The sequence below is a fragment of the Eleutherodactylus coqui genome, chromosome 1, assembly GCF_035609145.1.
Source record: "Eleutherodactylus coqui strain aEleCoq1 chromosome 1, aEleCoq1.hap1, whole genome shotgun sequence".
In the NCBI taxonomy this organism is placed as follows: Eukaryota; Metazoa; Chordata; class Amphibia; order Anura; family Eleutherodactylidae; genus Eleutherodactylus; species Eleutherodactylus coqui.
The window spans coordinates 411,975,514-411,985,061 of record NC_089837.1 but is presented as its reverse complement, the minus strand read 5'-3'; positions in this window follow the sequence as shown (position 1 = coordinate 411,985,061).

Genomic DNA, 9,548 nt, shown 5'->3' with positions numbered 1-9,548 from the left:
AGTCGCTCATTCACTTATACAGTGAATGAATAATTTTATTTGAATGAGATAATCATGTATCTGCCCATATAAACAGGCTTCGAGCGAACTCTGACATTGTTTGCTCCTTCAAACGAGAAATCGGCAGGTCTAAACGTACCCTAAAGCCTTCTTCAGACAGCTGTATTTTTCCATCCCTGTTCTGCCCATGTATTGCCCACAGACCCATTAGAAACTTGCAAACTTGCCTATTTACATGGGCAAGTTTGAAGGTGGACCAATGATGGTGTGAAAAATGAAATTGTTGAGTGTCCTATTCTGGTTCATATCATGGATATGTATTGTTCCTTGACCCTGCAAATCGGACCACAAATACATAGGTGTCTGTGTGCTGTCCGATGCAAGTTGTGCCTGAGATTCTTGGGCGCAATTAGCATATGGTCATCTGCATAATAAAAAAAGCACAATTATTTAAGCAAGGAGGAAATGCTAGGGCCAAGCTAATATGGGAAGTTTAGAGGTGCTGCTAATTAGGAAGCCAATCGAGGATTTCTTGAAGGCAAGTAACTAGGTCAATGGGTTTCGGCTGTCCAGCAACACCATTAGCTCAGTGAGAAGAAGTACGGCCTGGGACACTCTGGAGTCCCTAGGTTTGAATACTGACACAATGGCACCTGCCGAAAATAGGATAATGCAAGGAAGTGGATAGAAGGAACCAATGCTACACCAAAAAAACTTGTGTGCCTAAGCAATGATATGTGTTACATCACAGAGCATGACTACCGGGGTCTTGACTGCTGGGGACTTTGATATTGGCTATATGGAACTTTGAGAATATTCCCTCTTTGCATTAAGATTGTTTTGCTTAACCATTTATACTAGGCAATGGGTTTGTAATGTTTCTTTGCTATATAACTTAGCATGCTTCAGCACACAGCATATATATATGTATGTATTTTCTCTTTTTTTTGGACATATACTTATTTTTGTGATTTCTTGATATATTCTCTATTATGTGTATTCTGCTACTACAGGTAGCATGCTGAGTCCAACCTGTAGTTCAGTCAGCATGAACCTAGTAATGCATTCACTTTAAAGGTATGCTCACACACCCTTAAAGTTTGTATGGCAAATCCGTGTCCTATTTAAAATGGGACTCTGCACAGTCCTGCATACGGCACAGATATTTTCTGCCCATGGATTTTAAATCCGCATGTGGGAAGAGAAGTGATATGTCACTACTTAATGCGGATTCCACGCTGTGTCCATGCTAATCCACGTCTTGAGTTCTGCACACTGATTTGCTCATTGCAAAGGCCTGGCTCCATGGGTTTTCATGTGCATAGCCATGATCTTTTGAGGCAGAATCCACACAGAAAAATCTGCACCAGATCCTGTCATGTGCAAAGAGGTATATAACTAAAACTCCTCTAACATAGCATACTATTTAAACCATTTGTGTTCATATATTTGATGAAATCCCTGACCACCTCCTCACTGGAGCTGCAGATTATGAAAATATCATCTATGAAGCAATTCTAGCTAAATATTTACCCGAAAGGGGTTAGAAACAGAAAAAAAGTGATGTTCCTCCCACCATGCCATATAAAGATTGGCAAGAGTAGGTGAGAATTTAGACCCCAAGGTAGTAGGTTCCATCAAACCTAAAAAATTTATGGTGCAATAGAAATTCTATGCATATTACAATACACTCTTAGTTCTCCACTATAATTGCTGTATTTTGTATTGTATATTGTACAAGCTGAGAAAGAAAAATTGGGAATTCTTAGAGATGATATACAAAAAGTACAACACAAAATCTCCGCAGAAGAAAACAATGGGAGCCTTGAAGCTTTGAAAACAAAAATAGATGAAAATCTGAAAAAACTGCAAAGGCTTATAGGTGTCAGATTGATAGATGCCTCCCACAAATGACCCCATTGCTTCTTTGCAGGAGTTAATGCAATCTAGAGGAGAAAAAATAAAATTACATATTTTTGCAAATATGTCATTTAAAAGACAGGATTTCTTTCTGTAGTGCAGATGACAATGAGGATTTGCACCCAAAATGGATAACCTGTTTGTCCTGTGTTCAGAAACGTACCAATTGTGGCCCTAATTGTCTCTATGCACAATGGGGCCCAAACCAAAAGGAGCCGCCGGTGGCTTTCAGAACAGAAATTTTGCTTGAAGGTGTTTTAGGCCCTATAGCTCACTTGTAAAGCCCTTGAATGACCAAAACAATGGAGAACCCCCACAAATTACCCCATTTTGAAAACTAAACCTCTAAATATATCTATCTAGGAGTGTACTGCATATTTTTACCCCCCCAGTTTTTGAATGAATCTGTGCAAAGCAGATGGAAAAAAGTGAGGGGGGATGAAAGTTAAACTTTTTTTTTTTTAATTTTACCTTTTTTTTACTTAACACGATCACTGTCATCCATCGGATAGTAGCATACAGCAGCACCTGGGGATATCTCTCTTGCTTTGGACTACACATGTTATCCGAGAGTGATTTAATATTTTCAGGGCCGCGCACCCTTCTGTGCACGCACCCGACGTATGACGCCAGGCGCGCATGCGCAGAAGGTGCCGACAGGGCCGGGAGGCCAGAACGCCGTGGAACATCGCGAAGGACAGAGGTGAGTACTTTCAGCTGCCTAATGGATCCCATCCATCAGGGCAACTGAATTTTTAACTACTATTTACTTTTAATTGAGTTTTATATGATCGCTGGCATTCGATAAATGCTGGCAATCATGTGACCAGAAAGGAGGGGCCCGCGGCACAGGATGACAGCTCCAGGTTGTCCAGAAGCTGTCATGTCCACAGCTTGTAGGGTTTTAATCCCCGCAGGGAGCAAGTTTTTACGTCCCTGGGCATTAAAGCCCAGCAAGCCAGGATGTAAAAACACTATGGGGTGGTCACTAAGGGGTTAATAAAGTATACAATTTATTATTTTGTGTTTTGGGAGGGTATAACCATCAGACTATTCCCATGCCTTTAACAATTTTCTTGGTAAATGTTTGTTTAGCTAGGTATACCCTAGGGCTGTCTCTTTTTTCCTTACCATTCATAACCTTACATTTATCAGTGTTAAACCTCATTTGCCACTTTATTGCCCAAACCTATAGGTTATCCTGATCCATATGCAAACGTATACTGTCCCCTCTTGTGTTAATTACTTACATATCTTCCTATGATGTGACTGTTTGGTTGCTGGAGACACTCCCTGCTGTGCCCCTAATTTGTATAGTTTAATCTGCTCAGGGGGTGAGTAGAGACTGTCAAACTTGTGGACTAGAATTATTGGCCCTTTTACACGGGCAAAGAATCTCATGATTCTCATGAACAAACTGGTGAGATCATCACCAGCTCGTTTGCGTTCAGGCCGGCTGTTTAGACTGCATGATTGTCGTTGAGAATCGTGCAAGTCTCATTCACTGATTATTCAATGTTTCACATTCCTATGTGAAGCACTAAACAAGCCGTGCTTAAACTGCCTGATAAGCGCACGGGCCGATGCTGATTTTTATGCTAGCTGAAATTGAATCATGAGTGAGAACCTCACAATCCTCGTTTGTCGTCCAGTCCTTGGTTGCATTTAAACTGAACGATTCATTTAGATAACTGTTGGTTGAATGATTTTTTTGCCTGACTGCCATCTCTCCCAAACCCCTTAACGACCAGCCCATATTGTTTTTACGTCCTCCCAAAGTGGGCTTTATTCTCTGAGGACGTACAAAAAATGTGTTCTGCAGAGAATAAAGCCCCTCGGGCTCTGGACGTGACAGCTCCATGCTGTCGGTGCCCGTAGGTAGCCGACAGCATGGAGCTGTCATCCCGGGCTGCATGGACCCCCCCCCCCCCGGCAATGCAATCGGCGCTATCCAATCGCCGATCGCATAAAAGTTGAAAAAAAGTTAGATTCAGCTGCCCTGATGGATCCAATCCATCAGGGTAGCTGAAATTACTAACCCCGATCCGCCGCATTGCTCCCCGCTCTCCTGATGCTCCGGGACCCGAAGCCGACCTTCTGCGCATGCGCGCCAGTGGCATTACGTCAGCCGCATGCGCAGAAGGCCCGGAGCCGCGGGAGATTTAAAATCTCCTGGCTCCCGGATCTATGAGGGCAGCTGAAAATACTCCCCTCGGTTCTCCCCGATGTCCCGCTGTCCCGGGACCCGAAGTCCCCTTCTGCGCATGCACGCCCGATGATTGACATCGGGCGCGTGCACAGAGGGGCTCGAGCCCCGGAAAAATTCAAAATCCCTCTGCTCCTGGCTGCAATGTGTAGCCAGGAACAGAGGGATGTCACCCAGCATGTGATCACTGTTATCCAATGGATAACAGTGATCATGTAAAGTAAAAAAAAGTTTTAAAAAGTAAAAAGTTAAAAAAGCTTACGTTTCATCTCCCCTCACGGATCATATCCGTGAGGGAGGATGAAAGTACGTACATAAGGCCCCCAGACTTATTCGCGGACCTTACCCCAGCTTCTGCGCACACGCCCATTGCCAAAATGGCGGACACATGCGCAAAAGCTGTGGATTGCCAGGATAATTTAAATTCCCCCTGCTCCTGGCTACAAAACGTAGCCAAGAGTCTGGAGATTTCACGGAGGGCCACGGTGAGCGGTTCCTGGTCACGTGTTCACCGTTATCCAATAATGGCGGTCACGTAAAAGTAAAAAAAATTGAAGTTTCATCTCCCCTCACCGATGCGATCGGTGAGAGGAGATGAAACTTTTTACCAGAGGCCTCCGTATTTGAACCCCGACGCAATTCTCCTCCGTGAACCTTCCCGAATTCTGCACATGCAATTGCCGGCAAAAAGCCGGACACATGCGCAGGAGTCGGGGAGCCCAGGAAATTTAAAATCTCCTTGCTCTCAGCGACCAACGGTCACCGAGAGCCTGGAGCAGTGACAGGTGGCCTCGTTGAGTGGTCCCCGATCACGTAATAAAAAAGTAGCGCTCTAACATAGGTTGGTCTCACATGACCAGATAGGAATTACGGATTCCGCATGTATTACGCAGATCAATCGCATTGGATTACACAATTCCGCTCACATTAGTGGGTTGGAATTGTGTAATCCACTCGCAGAAAAGAGAACGCAGCTGGTTCTATTTTACTGAGGATATCCGCAACATAGAGCCCATTGTGCTCCATGGTCACGGATATACTCGCTGCCCATACGCAACTACATTGTATACGGGCTGCGGGTAACCGTGTCATCGCTAAGTGACGGTGCGGGAAATACAAACAAAAAAAGGTGTACTGCGCATGATCGCCCGTGTAAGTACGCAGTTATGTGCAGTACATTTCGCGGCCGTACGCAGGGTCACAGCTGGGCTCACAGATGGGATCCGCTGCAGGCCTCCGCAAGCGGATTCCACCTACGGCTGCGTGAGCCCGGCGTTATTCAGACCGCTACCTGTAATACGTATTTTACAAGAACCCCCGGGAACGCTTGCCTTTATGCAGTTCCAGGAGCAGCTTGTTAAGCGCCTTCTGTGTGAGACCGCCGCACCTCCGCAAGCTTACAAAGACTCATGGAACGCCACTTTTTACACCCCATACCCGCCACTGAGGTCTAGAAATGACCACCAAAAGCATGAGAAGAGGGGGGGATACCAGTTTTATTGCCCCATGTGCCCATCCCAACCAGGCCCCCCGTAATTACCCCTGTCTTCGGAAATACCACACAGTTCCCATTATTACTTTTATCTAAGATTTGCAAACGCCGAAAAGGGCGCTGTGTGTGTGTGTGTGTGTGTGTGTGTGTGGGCGTGGGCGTGGGCGTGTGGGCGCGCGGGGGGGGGGGGGGGGGAATTTTTAGGGAGTCAATTTTTATTCCGTACAAATAAGCAATGGGGCCTTGAATGTATTCAGTTGTGCCCTGAAATCCAACGAGTGTTCCCTCCTTTATAGGCCTTGCCATGGGTCCTGTAAGTAGATTAGGGCCACAATGGGTATGTTTCTGAACACAGGACAAACGGGGGTATGCATTTGGGGGTGAATGTCTTCATTCCTATGAACGCTGTATAAAAAAACTCCTTTTAAATTTAAAAAATTGCCAAAAAAAATTGAAAGTCGTAACTTTTTCCTTTTGCTTTGCTTAGATTCATTCAAATACTGTGGGGTCAAAATACACAGTATAACCCTAGATGAACTTGTTTAGGGGTCTAGTTTTCAAAATAGGGTCATTTGAGGGGGTTCTTTATAGTTTTAGCCGCTCAATGGCTCTATAAGTGGGCAATGGGGCCTGAAATTTATTCCGTTGTACCCTGAATTCCAACGGGTATTCCTTTCATTGTAGGCCTAGCCATGTGTCCTGTAAGTCTATTAGGGCCACAATGGGTATGTTTCTGAACACGGGACAAACAGGGGTATCCATTTTGGGGTGCAAGTAACCTTCCTTCATATGTGTGCTGTACAAAAAAAGCTGTTTTTAAAATGACAGAATTGCCAAAAAAACGAAAGTCCTAATTTTTTCCTTTTGCTTTGCTTGAATTTATTCAAAAACTCTGAGGTCAAAATACGCAGTACACCCCTAGATAAATTCGTTAAAGAGTCTAGTTTTCAAAATGGGGTCATTTGTGGGGGTTCTCTATGGTTTTGGGCGCTCAAGAACTCCACAAGTGGGCAATGGGGCCTAAAAGGACTTCAAGCAAAATCTATGTTTTGAAAGCCACCGATTACGCCTTTCATTTTGGGCCCCGTTGTGCATGCGGACATAATATTAGGGCCACAATGGGTATGTTTCTGAAAACAGTACAAACAGGGGTACCCATTTTTGGGTGCAAGTCTTCATGCATATGTGTGCTGTGCAAAAAAAGCTGTTTTTAAAATGACAGAATTGCCAAAAAAATGAAAATCACAATTTTTTCCTTTTGCTTGGCTTGAATTCATTCAAAAACTGTGGCGTCAAAATATGCAGTACACTCCTAGATAAATTCCTTAAGAGGTCCAGTTTTCAAAATAGGGTCATTTGTGGGGGTTTTCTATGGTTTTGGGCGCTCAGGAACTCTACATGTGTGCTATGGGGCCTAAAAGGACTTCAAGCAAAATTTCTGTTTTGAAAGACACTGACTACTCCTTTCATTTTGGGCCCCGTTGTGGACTCAGATATAACATTAGGGCCACGATGGGTATATTTCTGAACACGGGAGAAACAGGGGTATCCATTTTGGGGTCTAAATCCTTTTTTTTCATGTAAACTATAGGAAAAAAATATGTCTTTAAAATGACAGATTTGCAAAAATATGAAATTTTACTTTTTCTCCTCTAAATTGAATTAATTCCTGAAAAAGAACTGTGGGGTCAAAATACTCATGACACACCTCAGTGAATACACTAAGGGTGTAGTTTTTAAAATGGGGTCATTTGTGGGGGTATCTATTATTCTGACACTCATGAGCCTTTCCAATCTTGGCTTGGTGTAGGAAAACAAAGTGTTCCTCAAAATGCTAAAAAGTAATGTTAAATTTGTACGTCTCCTAAATGGTTAAAAAAAAACCCAAAAGTTTTTCCAATGTGTGCCCAAAATAAAGTAAACGGGTGGAAATATATCCTAGCAAAAATTTCTATATTATGTTTGCACATATTTAAGATATTGCAGTTGGAAATGTGAAAAATGACGATTTTTTTCAAAATTTTCCCAATTTTGGCGCTTTTAATAAATAAACACAAATTCTACCAGTCTATTTTTTCCGCCTAAATGAAGTACAACATGTGGCGAAAAAACAATGTCAGAATCGCTTGGATATGCAAAACCTTTCTGGTGTTTTTCCATGTTAAAGTGACATATGTCAGATTTGCAAAATTTGGCCTGGTCATTAGGGCGCAAACAGGCTTGGTCACTAAGGGGTTAAATACATGCATGCTCAGCTGAGTGTGTTTGTATTTAGAGAGGGAAAAGCTACTACTGGACACCTGTAACAGCAACTTATCTTCTGAGAAAAAGATAGGAGAATTGAAATTCAACTCCTCTATCCTCACCTTCCCTGATATCTGCCATCGGATGAGAACAGGACACCCCATATATATTAGATGATTTTAATATTTATAAAATTTATTTATTAGAAACCTTTGTGTTACTGTAATATTGATTTTATTAATGCATACTATTGTAATAATGTACTTGCCCCAATGAACTTTCTATTTAAATTTTTTAACCTTCTCATCCCCCTTTTCCTTCATTTCCTTTACCCTTGTATTATCATGTGTATTCCTGATTTTTATGTTCACCTTTTTTCCCACCTGTTATTTGCTCACATTCAGTCGTATCGTGCTTGAGAAAGGAGCCATGAGAGCTACGAAACGGGTTGCACTACTTTGTCCAGTTCGATAAAACTCCACTTTTTCAAGCCATCACCCACAAGTCTTCTCACCTCATTTCCAGAGTTATTGCACTTGACCATACCCACGTAAGGCCTTTTGACAAGGTGTTTCCTCCTGAGGTTTACCCTGAGTGCAGGAATTTTTCTTTCTTTCCACTTCCACTGTCATATTAGACGATTAATTGGCCAAACCTCTTGGTGAGTCTGGCCAATCTGTATCTGATGTGTTTGGCCACTCTTAGTGCGGTTAAGACCTCAGGTAGACCTGAGTGGAGAGGGAAACTGATGCTGCAATCATCATAGCCAAGGAATAATGGAAGTAAATCTGTAACTATGGCACACTTGTGTTGTGGATCATATTGAAAAGGGAAAGCTGATACTGCAGCCAATATCCTTCAATGGCGTGCAAAGAAACCGATTTGCTGCCCCTTAAAGGCCAGTAAGTGAATATCTTCCCTGAACTTTGTTATAATTCCTTTTTTAGATATCCTCTCATACTGAACTATACCATATTCCATGTACTGTTCCTATCCTTAGAGTGTATCCTTCCACAGGACTCTGGTTGTTCCTGCTCTAGATTAAATTTTGATGGTGCAATAAACTAGGTTGCTGCTGTTTCCTCAACAGTTCCTCTATGTAATAGTCCAACAAGCCAATGATAATTATCAGGATCAGCAGATGTAGACCTGCTGTGCCACACACTGGTTTGGCTTTGAGACAAATCCAGAGGTGACATTTGAGGAACCCTGGTTGTCACCCTTTCATCCCATCAGTCAGGGTCTGGGCTCACAGTGGATCCCAGTTATGTGTCAGTGGATGCTACAATAGACCAGAATGCTGTACTGTAGAGTGTGAACAGAGGCGTAGACAGAGTTTGGGTCAAAGCAGGTGTAGTGCCCAGAATTAGAGTGTTTCTCTGTGACGTTTGTCCTCTTCTGGTGTATTCATATTTGTCTATGTTTTGTGTTGCTTCAGCCTATTGTTGTTGTGTGTTTTGTCTCCCTAACCTGCTGGATGTGTGACGTGTGTGGTTGGTCAGGAACGTTGGGGGAGGAGTTAGAGAGTAAGTGGTAGTTGGGACATGAAGGAGAGAGGAGGTGTGTTGCAGTAGTCAGCATTACTGGAGGAGAGAGTGGAGATGTAGTCGATCAAAGAGGACGTGTGAGGAGGAGACAAGGTTGATACCCAAGCAGAGTCTGGGGCCTATCCCTATGCCTATGGGA